General features: G+C 44.1%; 1 long non-coding RNA gene across 2 annotated transcripts in view; it reads right to left on the bottom strand.

Annotated features, from left to right (window-relative positions):
* Positions 1-10,093: 10,093 nt before the first annotated feature.
* The window catches only part of LOC144824515 (uncharacterized), a 66,990-nt gene continuing 57,389 nt past the window's right edge, over positions 10,094-19,694 (bottom strand). For both annotated transcript variants that reach the window (XR_013608992.1, XR_013608993.1), the window contains exon 3: positions 10,094-10,300. This is a non-coding gene — a long non-coding RNA (uncharacterized LOC144824515). The remainder of the gene's footprint in view (positions 10,301-19,694) is intronic.

Below are 19,694 nucleotides of genomic sequence, written 5' to 3'. Positions count from 1 at the left end.
GAGTGTGGGGAGAGTTAACATCAGTGTTGGGGGAAGGAGTGTAGTTTAGACAGGGAAGGGTCGGAGAAGGGGGTGAAATAGAGCAAGGGGCTGTGGGAGGGATTAGGGTGGCATGGCAGGGGAAGGAAGTGGAGTTGGGAGTTGGAGAAGTGGGGTTGGGAGTTGGAGGGCGGGGAGTTGAGTTATTAACGAGCGAGAGATTTGGGGAGATGCAGAGTGAGTTAGTGATGACAAGGGACGGGGAATCAGGAGAGAGTGATTGATTGGAGGTAGAGGCTTGAGAAGGGAATTGAGGAGAAGAGGGGAGGTCGAGGGGGGTGTGGGACGAAGTACCATCATGGTTTGGGATAATACTGTGGTTTAGAGAATGAAGAATAGGGGGAAGTGGGAGAATAGCGGGAAGAGCAATATGAAGGGCACAGGTGGTAGGGGAGGTGTTGGAAATGGGATTAGGAGTTTGAGGGCATTGGTTATTAAAGGGGGTGAGTTAGAATATTCTAAAGCATGGGAGTTGGAGAGATGTCGAGTGAGGTGGAATCGAGAGAGAGTGAGTGATTAGGAGCAGAGGCAAGATGACATTGTTAAGGTTGGAGTGTTCCCGGCGAAGGAGTGTTACAGTAGGGAAAGAAGGGAAGAACACAGGGTGATCTTGTGGAGGAGTAGGTGTGGGATTTGGATAGTTGGAAGGATAAGGTGCTGAAATGAAGTTTCAAAAATGGTAAGGTGATGTTCGGAGGCTTGTATGAGGATATTTCCAGTTTCAAAAATGGAGATGTCCATATTCCCGGAAAAGGCAGGAGAAGGAGAGGTGAATAGTTTGAATCCGTAGGGGATTTTGCACTTTTTCATGACTGGGAGGTGACATGAGAAAATACTCTTCCATTTCAAAGGGCGCTTGAAGTAAAAGACGTAATTGATTTTTATAGGGGAGGAGAGGCTATGGTAGTTATCTACAATTAAAGTTTCCTGGTGGCAGATCAGTGTTTTTTGCTTTAAATGTTTCTTCATGTTTTTGGAAAGATTGGGAGTTGGGGCCATGTCTGGTTAGTTAAGAGCGTTGGGTGGCGGAGGTGTGAATGGGAGGTAACATGTTCAGTGAATAAGAAAGAAGGAGAGGGGGGAGACATGAGGGGAGAGTGATATACAGAGCAAGGACGGTAACAGTGAATAAGGGGTAAAAGGCAGCTGTAAGAGGGGGATGCGTGCCAGTAGGGAAATTGAAGCAGCAAATTGACTAGATGATGTAAAGGAAAGAACTTTTGTGATGTGAAGTTGAGGGACAGTTTTAGCGACCTGGAGGGCCTAAAGTCAGCAGGAGCTTTGTTAATCAATGTCCCTGAGAAGGAATCTCTGGGGACCTGAATAGGACAAGTGAGAAAAGAGTATCGGGCACCACAGAGTGAGCAGGAGCCACTGGGCAAACAGGAGCCTTTAAACATGAGCATGAACATCAGAAACCTAATAGTGATCTACAGGCTCAGGAAACTAAATGAAACACTGCCCCAAAAGCAAATGTTAAAGCACAATGCACGGAGTAAAATGCTGAGGGTAAGCAGGAGCTTCAGAGATCTAGCGGTGACCCTGAGCAGAGCACAAAGGTAACTAAGCTGAGACAAAAGCTTTGTAGTATCTTACGGTGAACACAGATTTCAAGGAACTGGGGTACCCTTAAGTTTCTAGGTAATAGTGCGCAATAGCTACTGAGTCTGAGGTTAGACATGGAAAATAGGTAACCAGAAGATTAGCTGGACTCTAAAGGCACCCGAGAGTGAGCTGAAGTCTCTGGCTCTGAGTCTAGGTAGGGCCCTTAGGCAGCCCTGCCAAGTGTCATGTATCAGGGGTTATACTAACACATATGAGCCACAATACTGCACTGAAATCTTCACATCACGCATTCTGTGCTCCTTGAGATCAACGCCTACATTTGCTTTAGATACAGGTGTGAAATGTCAGTGAGCCCTAGTGTGGGACTGTGATCGTCAGCATTTAGCTGCTGCCGCCAACATGATATGCCCGGGTTGAGGAAAGATCATGAATGTCAGGAGAACTGTTTATGCTGCAGTGTAACAATGGCTTGCAACAATGGCTTGTAGCATGACTGACAGTCACCATTCTTGAGGGGTTTTACTACCTGGGCTGTGACTAAATCTGAAGCCTGAAACTGACTCTGATCTAAAGACTTGTGCATTCTACGACACTCCTAAAGACCCAGAAAGTATCAACTCCGATGCGTCTTAATTTTTGTATCAAACAAACTTACATGTGTTTATCTAGGTCTTAAGATTGCGATTTATGGAGGAGGAGCTTCGCGCGCAACCAAGGTGGCCGCGTGAGCATAGGGCTCTCGAGACCCTCGTAACCTCCCGCATATATCCTGTCGTTTATCCTGATTTTTATTGACGTCCTCGTACAGATGACCCACAGGAGAAACTAAAACTGCAACGTACGTCCCGATCGGGCCCAGGAGTCCGGAGCTGTGGTCTTGGGCAGTTTGCGGCCTTGGACTCGAGGAAGCCTGGCGCTGGAGTTGGCTGTGCGCCCGGGGTGTAATTGAACAACAACGGCCAGAGGTGGTGGTTAACATCCGGAGCTGGTTTTACTTTCACTTTCGATTTTGCCACCGGAGCCAGATTCCATCGGGGACACATGCCCGACCTGACACTCGAGTGAGACTTATATTGCTGGAAGTGCTGATCTTTGGTCGGAAGGCTGGCCGTCTCTCTCTGCTGACGCTGGTGCGGCACCCAAGTGCCATTTTTTGGGCCTCCTGCTTTTCCGCTTCACGGCCGTCCGCCGTGCTGGTCAGCATCCCTGGCTATTGGGTGTCGTCTAGTGCTCTTTGGCTGGTCTCTTCGTTGGTTTTCCCCCCCTTCGGCCCTGTCTTGGACTGTACCTGAGTATCTCCCGTAATGGCGGGGAAGCCGGAGGGAGACAAACAGAAGCCTAAACCTACCAGGCGGGGTGGATATACTCAAACCAATGTAATGGATGCCCAGGTCAAGGGGTTGCCCAGTGGACCGGGTAGGCCATTGGAAGAGGCGAGGGATGCGATGCCTCCGACAACCGACCCAACTCTGCAGGACATTATGGCAGCCATCGAGGGCATCAAATCGTCCCTCGGGAAGCAAATGGAGACTCTCGCTCATAAGCTGGACACGGTGGCGATAGATGTCAACTTGATTCGTACTGACTTGACTAAAACCAACGAAAAAGTCAAGTCCTTGGATATAAAAACTTCGAATTTGACTGGCGATGTAGTAGACTTGCAGACTGAAGTCCGCAATTTAAGGGCTTCTAATGATCTGGTTACGCGTCGCCTGGAGGATTTCGAAGGGAGGGCTCGGCGGAACAACATCCGTATCATTGGAGTTCCGGAAAAGGCGGAGGATCCGGCAGCTGACCTCTTTGTGGAAGACCTTATTACTAACCATCTGGCGCCTAAGGGAATGAGTAAATTTTTCACTGTTGAACGAGCACACAGAGTCCCGGGTGGTAAGCCAAAGGTGGGTGCCCCGCCGCGGCCTATGATAGCGCACATTTTTAACTTTCGGGACAGAGATGCTATCCTTCAGGCCTCACGATTGGGTGGACCCTTGAAATTTGAGAATTCCACCATTAGTTTCTATCCTGACTTCACCCAAGCGGTCCAGAAGCAGAGACTAAGTTTTCTTGGTGTAAAAAGGAGACTCCGTGATATGGGCCTCAAGTATGCATGCTTTTCCCCGCAAAGTTGCGGATTGAACACGAAGAGCGGGCCTATTTCTTTGATATGCATGAGGTGGTAGTTCACTGGCTGGACATTCTGCCGGCCTGACCAGACCCGGAGCAACGGTCTGGTGGAGCAGAGGGAGGGTTGCTTGAGCAGGAATGAACATCATCTATCTGGTTTCTGGGGACGCTTCGGAGACTAACATGTGGGGTCTTAATATTGCTGTATGATCATTTGTAGATAGCTGGGGGGGTATGGGGTTTCTGGTGGGTCTCTTTCCTCCTCAGTCTGACTTTTTGTAGTTTAGTTTAGATGTGGGGGCGACAGGCACACTGCAAGTTGGGGTGGCTTTCTAGTCTTATACGGGGTGCAGGGTGAGGGGTGTTCCGTGGGGTTGTTTCAGGGGGGGGAGGAGGGGTTTGTTGGGATTTCAGTTTCTCTTTTTACAAGGAACTATATTGCAAGACTCTTTCATTGAAGTGCTGGACTCTGGCCGGGGGTTGGATTTTTTTCCTTTTTCGTGATGGGGGGTAGAGGGTTGAGATTGGTGATTTGGAATGTGAATGGGTTGGGGGATAGGATCAAGCGTGGGGTTGTATTGCAATTGTTAAAACGTTATTCCCCTGATGTGGTCTTACTCCAGGAGACCCACTTGATCTGGAATACGTGCCATGCCATGAACAGGAAGGGTTATCATCTTGTTGCCCACGTAGGGTTCTACTCTGGTTCCCGGGGGGTGGGAATCCTGGTCAGGAATTCTCTCCCGCTTGAGATTGATGCTACAGTCCTTGATGATAGGGGGCGATATGTTGCTGTGTCTGGGCGTTGGGAGGGTCGGACACTTTCCCTGGTTTCTGTCTATGTTCCTCCGGGTTTGCAGTCTACAACTTTTGCTGATCTGGGGCGGGTCTTACTCGATCTCCCTGGGGGCTCTTTGATCCTGGGTGGAGATTTCAATGCTGTTGTGTCTGGTATGCTTGATAGACATCCGCCTAGGGACCTTAGAGGGGCGAACGGCTAGCTGCCTGATCTAATTGACACCCTAGGCCTGGTGGATTGTTGGAGATTACTACATCCTACCCAACGGCAGTACACGTTTCACTCTGGTGCACATGGCAGCCTCTCTAGGATAGATTACGTGTTGGTACCAGCGGCGCAGGCTTCCTCTGTTGCGGAGGTCAAACATATGGTTCGAGGTATTTCAGATCACTCCCCTATATGGCTTCGGGTCAAATTGGCGTCGGGGGCCGAGGGACGGGTAGCCCCGATTAATTCTTGGTATCTCCGAAATCCTAAGACACGTAGGGAACTGGTTAGGTCCTTAGACCTCTATTTTCAGGAGAATGAGGGTTCGGTCTCTTCCGCGGTGTCGTTGTGGGAAGCCTTCAAAACTGTGATGAGGGGACAAGCCCTGTCTTTGATTGCTGGAGTCAAGAAACAGAGAGATGAGGATATAGTGCGGGTAGAAACTGAAATAGCGGATTTGGAGTCAGATCTAGAACAAGAAGTAACCCGCGCCAAGATGCATATTTTGCGGTTGAAACAGTTGGAATATAAGACGCTAGTTACTGATACCTTGAAGGCTCTTGGTCGGGAACAACAGGGATGTCTGTATGATGTCGGAGACAAAGCGGGTAAGCTGATAGCATGGCTGGATAAAAGGGATAGAGCGAGTCGCGTGGTGCCTTTTCAAGCAGTCTACTCTCCGGTTTCGCATAGGCCGGAGGAAGACTCTCACTTACTGCTGCGAGATATCGCCCTGCCGTGTCTATCTGACGCAGACCGGGAGCGAAATACCTGCGGATGAGGTGGCATTGGCGATGCGTTCCCTACGCTCAGGTAAGGCTATGGGTCCAAATGGTTTGCCGATAGAGCTATATAAGCTTCGGCCTAATAAAATTGCTCCTTATTTACGGGATATGTTTTTAGAGTCTCGAGAGCAAGGTCTTCTCCCCCGAGATCAGCGACTTGCGACAATTGTCGTGATACATAAGGAAGGGAAGCCGAGAAACAAATGTGGATCGTATCGGTTGTTCTCGCTTTTAAACGACGAACCTAAAATTCTTGCCAAGTTGCTGGCCAATAGATTGGTTAATGTTATAAGTGACCTAATCCATCCAGATCAGTCCGGTTTTATTCCCCATCGCAACACAGCATTGAATCTCAGGCGTCTACATGGCGCTCTCGCGAGGGCTGCGACGCTGCGTGAGTCGGCCGTTTTGGCGTCATTGGACGCCACTATGGCTTTCGATACTGTGGAATTGCCGTATTTGTGGGCGGCGTTAGCTAAATTTGGTTTCGGGCCCGAATTTATTGGATGGGTGCGGCTTCTCTACAAGGACCCCCTTGCACAGATAGTTGCTAACGGTCGTGTCTCTGATCCGTTTGGTCAAGGTTGTCCTTTATCACCTCTCCTGTTTGCATTGGCCCTTGAGCCTTTGGCGGCATGTATCCGTTTGGAACCCTCTATGAGGGGTATTCTGTGGTCCCCGGAATAAGAAGATCGTATCTCGTTGTATGCGGATGATATTTTATTATATCTGACTTCACCCAGAAAATAATTGATAGTATTATGCGACGTATTGACCTCTTTTGGCAGAAACTCGGGCCTGGTTATCAATTGGACAAAGTCGTATCTCTACGTGCTCTGTGGTGACGCCCCTCTCCTCCCGCGCAATTGTCCCATCCAAGTTACACAGGAAGGGTTTAAGTACTTAGGTGTATTTGTGTCTATGGACCCCTCAAATCGATATTAAAAAAATCTTATCCCTCCTTTAGATCGTTTGAGACAGGACGTTGCGGGTTGGCGTAGGCTTCCGCTTTCGCCACTCGGACGCGCGGCTGTCTTTAAGATGATGTCCCTCCCCCGTTTTTTGTACACTCTTCAGAATACGCTTGATGTGGTTCCAGCTAGTTATTTCCGGGCGGTAGAGGGTCTTCAGAGGAAGTTGCTATGGGATGGTAGGCCTTGCATAGCGCTTGCCAAACTCACACTCCCATGGTATGACGGAGGTATAGCTCTTCCTGATATCAAACAATACTATTGGGCATCACAATTAGAGGTTATTATTCATGGTATGTATGGCCCGGAGTTGAACCCTGGTTTTGCTATGGACCGGTGGCTACTGCCTGGTGGTGGCTATTATAGGGCGTTGCACACTAAATCGGTAGTTGGCTCTTTGATGGGGCCTACGAAGTCGGACGTGCGCATTTGGAAAGACGCTACCAGCTCGTTGGGATGGAAGGATCGTTTGACATTAGCGACCCGCTTTTTGGCTCTGATAGACTAGGCAAATTGTGGAATACTAAAGGATTCGATAAGTGGGATCTCATCGGTATCACGAAGGTGGGAGACCTACGGGTCCCCGTCTGGTTCAGATGGGCTTTTCTGAGGAGGGTTTGTGTAAACGGGGTTGTGGATTGTTGGGTACATTTCTTCATATTATTTGGGAATGTCGGGAAGTTGCTGATTATTGGAAACGAGTACATGACGTGATGGAGGAGGTTACAGGTGTTGCTCTCCAGCCCGAGGCTAGGCGCTGCTTACTGAATGGTTGGGAGCCGACTGATCACAATGTTGCTCAGACTCAGTGGGTGACCTTGGGGGCCATGATCGCCAAACGCAATATAGCGCAGCTATGGGGATCACAGAAGCCTCCTACTCTTGATGTATGGATGGAAAACATGGAGTGGTGCATGTTTAGGGAGAAAATGGTCTATCTGGCCCGGGGTCGCCCCCGGAAATGGCATAGAATTTGGCGTCCTTGGAACCGATATCGGGGTGACATATGTGTTCCTCCAGCAACTACCATCATGAATGTTCCACTTTCCCCCTGACCCTAAGTTGATTCTCTTTTGTTCCCCTCTTCTCCTCCCCTTCCCCATTATTTTATTATTTGTATTACGGTAAATTAAGGGGGTTTTCCGCCTCGGTACAATCTATGCACTCTGTATTTTATATTCATGCCTTGTTTGTTGATTTTTCAAATAAAAAGAAATATAAAAAAAAATTGCGATTTATTTTGTTCTTAGTCGTTAGATTTAAAAGGAAATGGACGCGGTTCACGTAAAAAAAAGAGCCAAAGCATTCTCTAACTACCTGTGCAGCCTGCACTGTGATAGATGAATGACTCTCACGACCCTGCACATCCACAGACACACCCTTGCAATGTTCAGCACTTAGGGGCATATCAGCAAGAATCTCGTTAAAATTATCGCCGTTTTAGCGGCAGGAAACTGCAGCTAAAACGGCGATAATAGGCTTGCTAATATGCGTTATAGAATTCCAATAGAAGCCCAGGTTAGATGTGCAGGACATCTAACCTGAGCTTCTATTGGAATTCTATAACGCATATTAGCAAGCCCATTAGCGCCGTTTTAGCGGCAGTTTCCTGCCGCTAAAACGGCAATAATTTTAACGAGGTTCTTGCTAAAATGCCCCTTAGACCGCTGTCTTAGCTGCACCCCAGGAAACTGCTGGTATTAATTATTGAAAATTTTCTGTCATGAAAGTCTACTTTAACATCTATTCCCCTGCATTTACCTTTACCCTTAGCAGGCTACAGTGTCATAAGATGGCAGCGATCCACACCTGCACTTTGAGCCAGTATATTTACACTTAGAATCAGCCTATATATCCCTCAGCAGCTGGTGCTACGTCCCAGTAGTATTTACTGGACAATGTTTTACAATTCGGCTAAAGATGAATACACAAGAGACGGGCTGGAAGGAAGAGGAACATGTGTTCGGAAGAAAATGCGCAGTTGCTGCTGTCCTGGTCAAAAGGAAGATCATCCTGGAGTCATTCTGAAGTCATCTGATGGCTTCAGCTGAGCTATTCCTGTAATTATTTGGGGACATCATCCCAAACCATCCTATAGCGGAAAATATTTAAATGGGATGACTCTTACTGTAATCACAAAAACTACTTTAGGATGGTGTTCTGATGACTTCCACTGGCAGGGAGTGATTACCTTTTACAACTCCATGAATACTAATTGATAACTTTGGGATGAGTGTGAATTACACCAGGATGGGCTCCAGGCAATTTAAGGATGATTGTGGATCATTCCTGGATGATCCTATTACCGCTTTAGGGTGGAAGTTGATTACTCTGGACTGATCCCATGATAATTTCAGGATGAGTGTGGATTACTTCAGGATGATTTAATGATAACTCAAAAATGAGCATAGATTATTTAGGATTATATTGGGAAAACTACAGAATGAGCGTGGATTACTAGACAATGACTACATAAGGTCTTTAAGATGGTTATGAAATACTCTTGCAGGATTTTATGCCAACGGCAGGCCAAGTGTAGCTAGCTTCCAGGTGATTTAATGAATAAATTAAGAGTGGCTGTGGATCACTAATAAATAATTACGGGCTGAATTACACCTTAAAAATTCCATGTTACAAGCACATTAGCCGACAGCCAGTATTCCCTTGCAGGGTCCAACTATTAGTTTAGGAATATGGATTTGCTGGTAGGGAAATATTTAGAGGATCACCTCCTCAATGACCCTTCCTGTCAAAAACAGGCCTCTTGGATGCAATATGCCTTCTTTTTACAATGCCATGAATTATATGCAATGCCATGAGTTCTAAAGTAAGTGTCACAACGCAGCGCAACACCCAAATTTGCTGTGTTGCATCACAGGGTGAGAGCAGGAAAGAGGCATGTCTACCCCTCTCCCTTGCACCACTGCACCATTAGGCAGTTGAGCACCATGCACTATGGTGCAAAGGTGTCTGCGAGAGTCTAACTTAGGTTTAGTACTGGAAGGGCCCCCTTGCAGTACAAAAAATACTATGCCTAGAAAAACCTAAAAACTTTTCCCATTATGGACGAGTGTTGTAACAAATACCAATTTGTTTATAAATCCTGAAAAGATTTTGCGTCAAGTCCGCATTATAAAACTTAAGCAAACCAAAAACAAAACTTCCATAAATCTGGTCCCAATTATAAGATCGATATTCTCCTACTCTGGAAAGATTACTTTTTAAATTCTATCGTGAGATGCGGGCAATGTACACAATACATTTCAGAAACATTCCTTTTGGCTAGCTTTGTGCTGTAGAAATACCTTATGCATACAAAAGTAGTGCCTTCAACAATGTTATACTTTGCATTAAGATAAGATTAACAACTTGTGCAGCTACTCTCATGCTCCTGACTCACTGGGACTTGCCTTACTTTGAGGCACAGAGCATTATCTGCAGCTGTTTAATGTGGTGACCAGTGGCAAAAGACTGAAAAAATTAATGGTTAAATGAAAAAGCATCTAAGGGGATGTGTTAACATTTAATTTTAGTGATCGAAAACACCTTTGGCCCCATAGGAGCCAGGATACTGAACAAGAGAACATAAAGAAAGTCCAGGCCACTGTTCAAGAGGTGAAAAATGCCAGAATACTAAATAAAGAACAAAAAGGCTTAACAAAAGCCAGCAACTTCAATGATTGTTTTTAGGTTCGGGGTTTTCTTTAGTCCTCTTCCAGTATTGCAAATCTTCATAGCCAGCTTCCTTCTCATAGCTCTGTTGTCCAGTGATGGCCAGTCTTCATCCCTACACATAGACTTCATAGAGTCTGTAGGAAAAAGAAATTAACATACATCAGCATCATGTTAACACCACCATTTTAGGTTTTTAATAGGACTGGGCTGCCTTTAAAATGTTACAATCCTTTTATTTCATATAGTGTTGTATTGTAGTTCCTATAGTCCCAATAGGCTCTGCGCATTGGAATAATATATTCAGTAGTGTAGACGTAGGACTGAGGTTATCTAGGTCTTTACTGACTATATTAGACTTACGTTTTTTGCCAGCTAGCTCAGAGTTCACTAGAAACTTTCTCGAATAAGCGAGGAGGAGTTTAACCTCCCTGGATAGACAAGAAGGGATTTAGTTTCTGACAACCATAAAACATGACAACTTTGCTCTCCCTGAATAAGAGTATATCTCTAGAGTCGTGTGAAAACAAAAGACAGCTATTTCACTCAGTCAATAAGTGCGTACTTAGTTTCACCAGTTTGCAGAGAAAAAGAGAGACGGGCGTTTTCAATAAAAGGTGTTATTTATTGAGCAGTCTCTTTCCTCATACAAGAGAAATGAATTGCTGCAATTGCAATACTTATAGTTAAGAAAAGTGCATACAGTAAAAGCAGGATTATGAAATAATACTGTAAAAGCATTAATATGGTTGCTTAGCCATATGATACTTTAAAATGGATAAAATAGATACATACATATATACATTGACTAATCGTACTCAACTGGTGCTTCTAACTACGCCTACCCCGGTGTACCTGACCTAAGCCTAATACATGGGAGGGAGTAAGTAAGTAGCAGTTTAAGTTAAGTTTGGTTTGCCAAGAATCTGACTCAAGAATTCTCTGTAAGGGTTTAGTCACTTCAGTACCTGGGTATTAGAAGGCAGGAGGGCTGGTATCTCTCTCTCAGGACTCGGTATCCCAGTCACCCGCAAGGGTAAGCTGGAAACGCCGGAGGCTAGATTTCTCGGCAAGAGAAAAGACAGCGTCTTTCTCAGCGCGTCAAAAGGGAGGGGCAGCGTCCGTGGGCTCTCGCATCAGCTGGGCTCTTCGGAAGTAGTAGCTGCTCTGCTCCAGGATTACCGCCGTGTGTTTGCTTAAGGCAGCGTCGGTATATTTATACCTGAAAGGTGCCGGGGTTGACGTAAGGATGGACATAAGACGTCAATAAAGATGTCACTAAGGACTGGTCGTTCTTACAGTGCTTTACAGGAGTTCTCGGACGAAATCAAAACAATAGCATTGGGAATTTCCCAGGTTGCTGGAGGCTTGGATTTGTTTAAGAACTCGGTGTGCTTTCTAGGGGGCTGGAGGAATAGGCTTGCTTAATGTGACAGCATGCGCTATGACCGAATTATGAAAAAGGGTTTCTGTGCCGTTGCAGGGATATTATTGATTTATAACCGGACAAGGGCAAAGAATAGGATATTGATTCAGGTACCTAGATAAAACACACTACACCCACTCCACGAATTCATGTCCATAATTACTAAAACTAAGCAATAGTAAACATATCTAACGGTGCATGTGTATACCGATCCACCCCAAAATACATTATTTTGCATCTGAAATGGTATATGCGAAATACACGAAAATGAGTTCAAAAAAAGATGCACATATATCGCAGCATGAATGATTTGCTAAAATTACACATGAAATGGCTCTTAATACAGAAAAGAAAAGTGCGAGACCATTCCATCACATATAAATACAGTTTTTTGTAAATATGCTAGAGGCTGAGTTAATATATTGTCTCTAGAGTTCCTAAAAATAGAAGCTCTGTTCTCTAAGAATAGTTCTACTTTAAGCAGATGATGAGTGCCAAAAAAAAGTAAATATTTTGGAATCGGGGAAAAATAGTTTAGTTTTCAAGGGAAGAAGTCAAAACAGTTCCAAATATTTTCAGAATCTTTTGTTTTTCAAAGCTGAAGGCCAAATTCAGAGTTCAGGGAACGCTGAGTGCTCATTTTCTTAAGAGTTTATTCTTTCTGTTCGGGCGAGAACATCATTTCAGACAGACTTTCAAAAATGCTGTTTACCGCTTCAGGTGAAAGTTCGACAAAGTTGGAAAATGCCGCAACTGTGCAGTCGTGAGCGTGATTGCTATCATCGATGACAGGATTAGCAGTGCTCACAGAGGGTCGTACCTGGTTGATGCTGCTCTCATCTTGCACTTAACTACCCTTCAATCGCAGTGGTGAAGTCTCAACGAATGCCGTCATCAGGATGGGTAACCGCTGGGGACAACACGATGCATGAGCCTTTACTGGGTTCAGCAAAGTATCTGTATCCAATGGTACTTCTGATTGTAGTGTAAGACAGACGTCTAACACGCATTCTTCTCCGCACAGGTAAGATACAGTTTTGACAGATGGGTCTGAATGAAAGAAACCAGGTCATATTCAGATCTCTTAGCCGGGCTAATCCAAGGACTTTAGTTATGCGGTCCCGATAGCGTATAGCTAGGATCGTTTCTTCCATTGTTGCTGGAGTCTTGTCTGTGACATGGCTTGCCATAACGAAGCAGGAGAATCAAAAATAAAATGCCTGCTACGAGTCCCAACAGGAGTGGAAGGCCGCCAAAGAGTGAATGGACAAAATTAGGAAAGATGCCCAGGACTGCTTTGAAAGGTGTCAACAGTCCCGAAAAAATTGACTTAAATACACTCGCGATACCATTCGTATCAGAAATGTTTAAGATTTCATTTGTTGATAAAAGGTTATGAATCTCTGCCGTTGTCCTTGCAACTTGGAGATCATACGTTTCTTTTGATGACGTCAAGTGCACTGGCGTCTGTAGAAGAACAGACTTCATTCTGCTTAAAGTATCAATTCAAATAGAATAGAAGAGATTTTCAAACTGGGCCAAATTTTTCCCTCCCTGTCTGGAGTGTCGTTGGGATACAATACTTGCTCACAGCAAGTGACCCTGGACGTTACACTTACCAGATAAGCTTTTCCTGGCACCAGGCCACAACATCTGTGGTCCACTATTAGAATGTAGCTCCCGTTAGAAAGCCGTCTAAAGAATGGCTCTATTCGAGTTGCAGGTGTGCCAAGCTGGTGACATGAAAGGTTATTTGAAGTCCCCTCACAGGCCCCATGCAAATTTATGCCCTGACACAGAAGTATACCACTTAGTGATTTTTCACAATTATCACCACTAAGAAATACATTCTGTCCTTTTTCACTATAACATGTGTGTGTGTAAGGTAATTTCCATGATGACTTGATGTATCCTTTACCCAACCTTTCATACTGGCCTGCCTGTATATACTGTTGGCAGTATCGAAATTGGAAAGTCGTTATCGGAATAGTTATTATCCTGTGTATTATCCATTCAATGACAGGTCGTTCTGACATTGTCAATGGTAATCTCTCAAGTTTTTCAATGCTCAGAATTGTATATTCTGCTCCCTTTTGTGCCAAGCTGATTTGTATATCAGTAAGGTTAAAGATAGAGAATAATGACGTTGTGTTGATTAAACGCCAAGGCACGTAGCCTGAACGCAGATTTTGTAACGTCTAGCCAAGCTGTACAATAGAACGCAATTGGGACTGACCATGTTGTAACATTAGCATGTCCTGTTCTATTATATCGATTGCAGATGATACAATACTGTCCAGTGAATATATTCTGGAAGACAGAGTCATTAACCCATTGTCCACAACAGAAAGTGATTTTTCCAAATGAATACGGTCAATTTCCCGTATTTTCTCTGCTGTTTTAATTTGAGTTACTTTCCAAGCTTCATTATAAACTGCATATATAGAGGTCGCTATGAAACGTTTTTGACGCTGTTTGCGTGGTCCCATAATGAAATCACGCAAGTCAGCACCTTCTTTAAGTAAAGTTAAGTGTTGCTTAATTTCTGCCAGTGTGGATGTGTGTAGCCATTCGAGGCATAGTTTACCCACACTATATGTTGTTATAATCCCTGGATGTTGTCGCTGGGAGTATCTAGGGTCTGGCCTTGACAGTTTGAACCCCTGTATTTTGTTCAGGAATCTATCTTGGCAGTTTTTTGTGTCTGTGGGCCACATCAACCATTTCTTCCAATCAGGATGTGTTCTGTTTTGGTTAAAAATATGGGCTACGTCTATCTCAACCTCTGTAGTGCTATTACTGTCAGGTGTTGGCTTTGGAATAGACGGTTTGTTTAAGTCTATAATTTTGGCTAGGCCAAGACAGGTTGTTTGTTGAATTGTGTCATTCAAAAATATAATTTGTTCCGGGATCATGCAGGCTCTGAATAACGATTCTATACCTTGGACTTGCCAATCTTTAGTACCCCAGATCGTTTTTGTTTCAATGTTATTATTCCAGAAATCAAAACCAAATGTACTCATTTTTTCAAAAAATGATTCTGAATAGATTAATTTTGTATTTGTCAGCATGGTTTTCATTCCTGTCTTATTTAACAGTTTGAAATAAAATGTTTCTGCTTCACTTGTGTTAAACCCTGAGAAGTATGGACATTTCTCACAGAATGTTTTTGAACTACCTTTTGGTGGAGTTGCACAATGTTCCCATTGATTATAATTTAAAACATTTCTAGGCTGAGCAGATTTATGCAAATAATGGTTACCATAGTGGTTGTAGCAGTACATCTGATCATAATTCGATGAACCCTGTAAATAATCATGTTCTGTAAATTTTGCTGACATAACTAAGTCTGACATCATATCATTAATACTTTCAAAGTCCCAATCATCAGAGAATGTGCTTGGTTTTACAAAGTCACTTAATGAAACCTTAAATTGATGAGGATACTTCAAGAGTTCGACCGGGCCATATATATCGTAATCTGTTTTGTCCCATGCTACCCCACCGGGTAATGGATTGGCTGTGAAGTTTACTGAAGAAAGTTCTCTTTTCTCGATGTGTGAAGACTTGTGTGGCTTTAGGACCAGGTTGAGGTTCTGGCTTGCTGTGTCCATTGTAACATATTTTCCCTCAATGAAGTGTCCCAAGCATAGTACCATGATGAGCCAAAGCAGGAGGAAAAGTACACCTAGCACCACCCAAAATTCAATCCATGGGGAAATCAGATAGGTCTCCTTTAGTTGATGAAAGAGTTTTTTAGCTTTGTCTTTAAAAGTTGTTGTTGTTGTTGGCTGTTCCTCAGGTTCGCTCGGATCCTCAGAAAAGTCATCGAAGTTGATGAAGTAGCCTGATGCAGTTCTGTCAATTATTGGAATTGCTTCTGGATTTTCCTTGTTTTATTAGCATAGTCTGTGGCTACATCGTTGTAGACAGGTGTTTCTTGACAAATTGTTGTAATTTGGGTTTCAAGAGGCATAAGTTCCATGGCTTTGTTGCATAGTCCTTGTTGATTCACTGTAGGTTTATCAAATGTGATTAGTCTCTCAGTTTGAACCTCTTGATTTGTAGCAAATTTTGGTGTTCTGCTACTTCTTGGGAGTCCACTTGGCCTACTACTTATTATTGGCCACATGATTGTGGTTTAACCAGGTCAATGGATACAACTCGGTTCTCCTTTTTACCAGCAAGGGGCGGTAGTACAACTGATCTTGTTCCGTTGACAGCTAAGACAGGTCCTGCTTTTCTGTAAGAAGGCCCAAATTCCTTCTTCACCGTGATTTTCTCTCTGACAAGATCCCCAATCTTTGGAAATCAGACAGGCCTTGCTGGGACAGGTGGTTTCTCTTCAGTGGCTGTTGGCTGTTGTTTCAACTTTATGTTGCTCAGGTCTTTTCTTGTTTCATTTAAGTCCTGTAAAATAGCCAAACGATCTTTGATATCAAAGCATTTTCTTTCTACCACTGAAGTTTGACTATCGAGGTCATGGATATGCATTCTAGTCCCGAACAATAGTTTGTACGGACTGAAACCTTTTAGAGAATTTCTTGGCAGATTATTAAGACTACGTTGGACACTTATTAAATGTTTGACCCACCCAACACCCGAACCTAATACCTTTGCCGTTATAGATTGCTCTATGTCTCGGTTTTTTCTTTCCACCATCCCATTTCCCTCAGGAAGGAAGTGATAAGATTCCCGCAATGCAATGCCCATGCTGGTCATGGCCTCCTTATAAGCTCGAGAGCTAAAAGCAGGACCCTGGTCAGAATGTAGCATGCCAATTGCGTCTATGCCGCTATAGACTCGCAAATCTTGTTATAACAGTTCAGACGTCAGCCGAGAGCTGGGGTCTACATTTTTAAATGAATTTAGTCTTAAATAATATACATTGGGACGCATGTTTCCTGTTTAATCATGCGAATAGATCGCTTTATGCTTTCTATTATGTGTTCTGGCACTACTTCGGCCGGTTCGCCACTGCGATCTCTGTTGCAGTTTTCACAATTTTTATTGCAAATTTGTGATTATCCACGCTCATTTCCGGCCACCAGTATTCTGATTTTAATTCTGTCAGAGATTCTTTGATCATCTGATGCCTTAAACCTAATCCCATATGTGCTTCTTGTATTAAGAAGCCTCTTCTGTTCCTGTTTGGAATTACTCTATCCCCCACTCCAGGGATTTGAGCAAAAGGAACGGAGTTTGCATCGATTACGAATGTATAATTGAGTGGATAGTTGACAGGTAGCGCTGAGCAATCGCCTTTTGATGACGTTTTTACCGCCAGCATCGTTTCCCCGTCTACGTATTTTCCTGAACGCTTTTTCGTAGCTACGGAAGCCGGCTTACTTGCTTCCGCTGTGGCTGTCTCAGCCAATGAATTCCCTGGAACGTGAACGCCATCACGTTCATGACTCAATGAACAGATCACGTGAGTCTTTGGTAGTTCTTTCCGTAAAAGAACTACTTGTTCCCAAAGCGATTTTTGCTTTATTGTGGCACCTGTGTCATCTTTGTAACCGTTTTGAACCCAGTTCTGCAAGTCGTTATTGTATGATTTGACGCAGTAATATGAATCGCACACTATTAGTGTCGGGAATTCGCGCCATTTTCAACGCTATTATCTCAGTTTGTTTATCTGAATTATTTTCTACAGAGTGTGATTTTGTTACTAGAGGTCTCAATTTACCTCCGCGCCACACGTATTTAACAATCTCGCATGTGGCGTTATAGGCTTGTTTTCCCCAAACCGAAGGTTGTGCATGTCCGTCTGTGTATATTACACAGGCGTACTGTCGTATGGGCAGAATGTCGATTGGCAGAGGATATTCTCTTTCATATTCTAGATTTTTTTTTTTTTTTCATTTCCGGGTCAAAATAGTATTTCACTTTGTCTGTAGCAAGAGAATTTTCCCATTGTATCCATTTTGGATTTAATGCCACAGTAGGTATCAATCAATTTTATTTATTATGATTTTGGCTCTCCGCAGAGGGCCACATAAAATATACAAAAATACAAATACAAAACAATGCAAATGCAGAGGGTTAGCCACCCAAGAAATATCTAGCTTAGATACTGATTAATATTCACACCAAAAAATATACAGAAATACAATACAAAGCAATACAAATGCAGAGGGTTAGCCTCCCAAGAAATATCTAGCCTAGATACTGATTAATTTACCCACCAGAACAGTAAGTGATTGACAAGTCAAAAAGCATCTCCATAAAGTATCAGTAAATAGCTAAAAAACCTTTAAAAAAATTAAAAATGTAGAAGCAGAACATTTCGCTAGGAGGAAAATACAATGCATGACGAAAATCATTCAAAGTTAGGATGCCAAGACGAAAACAAATTGCTTTTATCCATCTAGTGCGCCATTTACATAACGCCGGGCAGATCAGTAGGACATGCATGCAATCCTGAATATTTAATTTACATAGATTGCACAAAGAGGAGGAGCCATACCATTTAGATAGCAGAAGATTTAAGGGTATTAAATCATAGCGTAACAAAAACCAAAATCTTCGTATGCCGTGTGGGAGGGACCATCGCACGTAAGGTTGTGGCTGCTTCATCATGTAAGTATCAAGGAGGATATCTATGTTCTTCTTTCCCTGAATTGATTTTTTGTCTGATTGGAAGCAGAGGTCCCAAGAGGCTGCTTTTAAAACAAGTTTTAACTGTATAGGTGAATACGAAAAAAGAGTAGTTTCTTCTAATTTTAGAAACTTTACGGCTATTCTGAAATTACGAACAAGTTGGGAAAACTCATTGAAACTACCTAATAGTTCCTTTTTGAGCAAAGCTCTCAGTGTCCCAACTTCCGCTCTTGCAAGACAAGCCACCCATCTTACAAGGGCACAGAGTCCCTGTACCCAACTGCTCCTTAGACCGAATTCGATCCTACAGGCGGCCAAAGAGCATGCAGTGTTTAATGAGGAGAGAGATCTTAAAAGTTTCCCCTCAATCCGATTGCAAAAGTCCCACTTTTTTACCTCTATTAACTCTATACCATAGAGAATTGTTGCCGGGATTTTGGCTCTGTACACCTCCAATAAAATCGGGAAGTGACGTTTCCCCGTTGCTTGATATAGAGAGTTTAGACCTTTGCCATGTGCAATAGCTTTGCGGGAACAGTGCTCTATGTGGAGTTTCTCACTCAGATTAGCCGTAACAATTTTCCCCAAAAAAGTATATGACTTGACAACCTCTAACTTTTGCCCCCCAATGTACCAACCAAAATCTGCTACTCGACCCCTCCTTTTACCTACTATACACATAACCTTACTCTTGGATATGTTAATCTTCATGCAATGAGCCACAGCATAACTATAAAGAGCATGTAGCCTATTTGAAAGTCCTTTGGGAGTTAGATCAAGGATGAGAACGTCGTCTGCATACATCAAACAAGGTAGAGGGGTCCCCCCCACCAGAGGGGCAATACCCTCGGTGTTAGACATGGCGGCGGGCAAATCAGCCGTATATAACGAGAATAAAAGGGGAGCCAATAGACAGCCTTGTTTGAGGCCGTTACCCGATGGAATAGGGTCAGAGAGTCCCCCTTCACCCCCCAACAGGACCCTACACCAGGTCTCTGTATGGAGGGCCCGCACCAGCTCCAACAGGTAGGGCGGGAGACCTAGAGCAGCCAATTTTCTCCACAACATTCCACGGTCCACTTTATCGAACGCGGTGGAGAAATCGATAAATGCTGCATACACCGTCCCCCTTCGCACCTGTACATATTTGTCCGTAACCACATGCAGAGCGGTAAGATTATCCAGGGTTCCGTGATTCCTACGGAACCCAGTCTGAGCAAACGGCAGAATATTGTTCTCCTCGACCCACGCGGATAGGGATCCTAGGAGGCATTTCGCGAAAACCTTCCCGATTGAGTCAAGGAGTGCGATCAAGCGATAGTTACTCGGGCAATCCCTCATTCCCTTCTTAAAAATAGGGACCAGAATACTCCCCCTCCACGAGGCGGGTACCTTTTTAGTCATAAAACATACTTTGAACAGAGGGTACAAAATTGTGCTCCACCCGAGCGTGTCCTGTTTAAGGACCGTCATGGGGAGTTCGTCTGGACCCATTGCCCCAG

Source organism: Lissotriton helveticus, chromosome 3_1 (genome assembly GCF_964261635.1).
Source record: "Lissotriton helveticus chromosome 3_1, aLisHel1.1, whole genome shotgun sequence".
Taxonomy (NCBI): Eukaryota; Metazoa; Chordata; class Amphibia; order Caudata; family Salamandridae; genus Lissotriton; species Lissotriton helveticus.
Note: the sequence above shows the minus strand (reverse complement) of the source record. Positions and strands in the feature narration are given on the sequence as shown.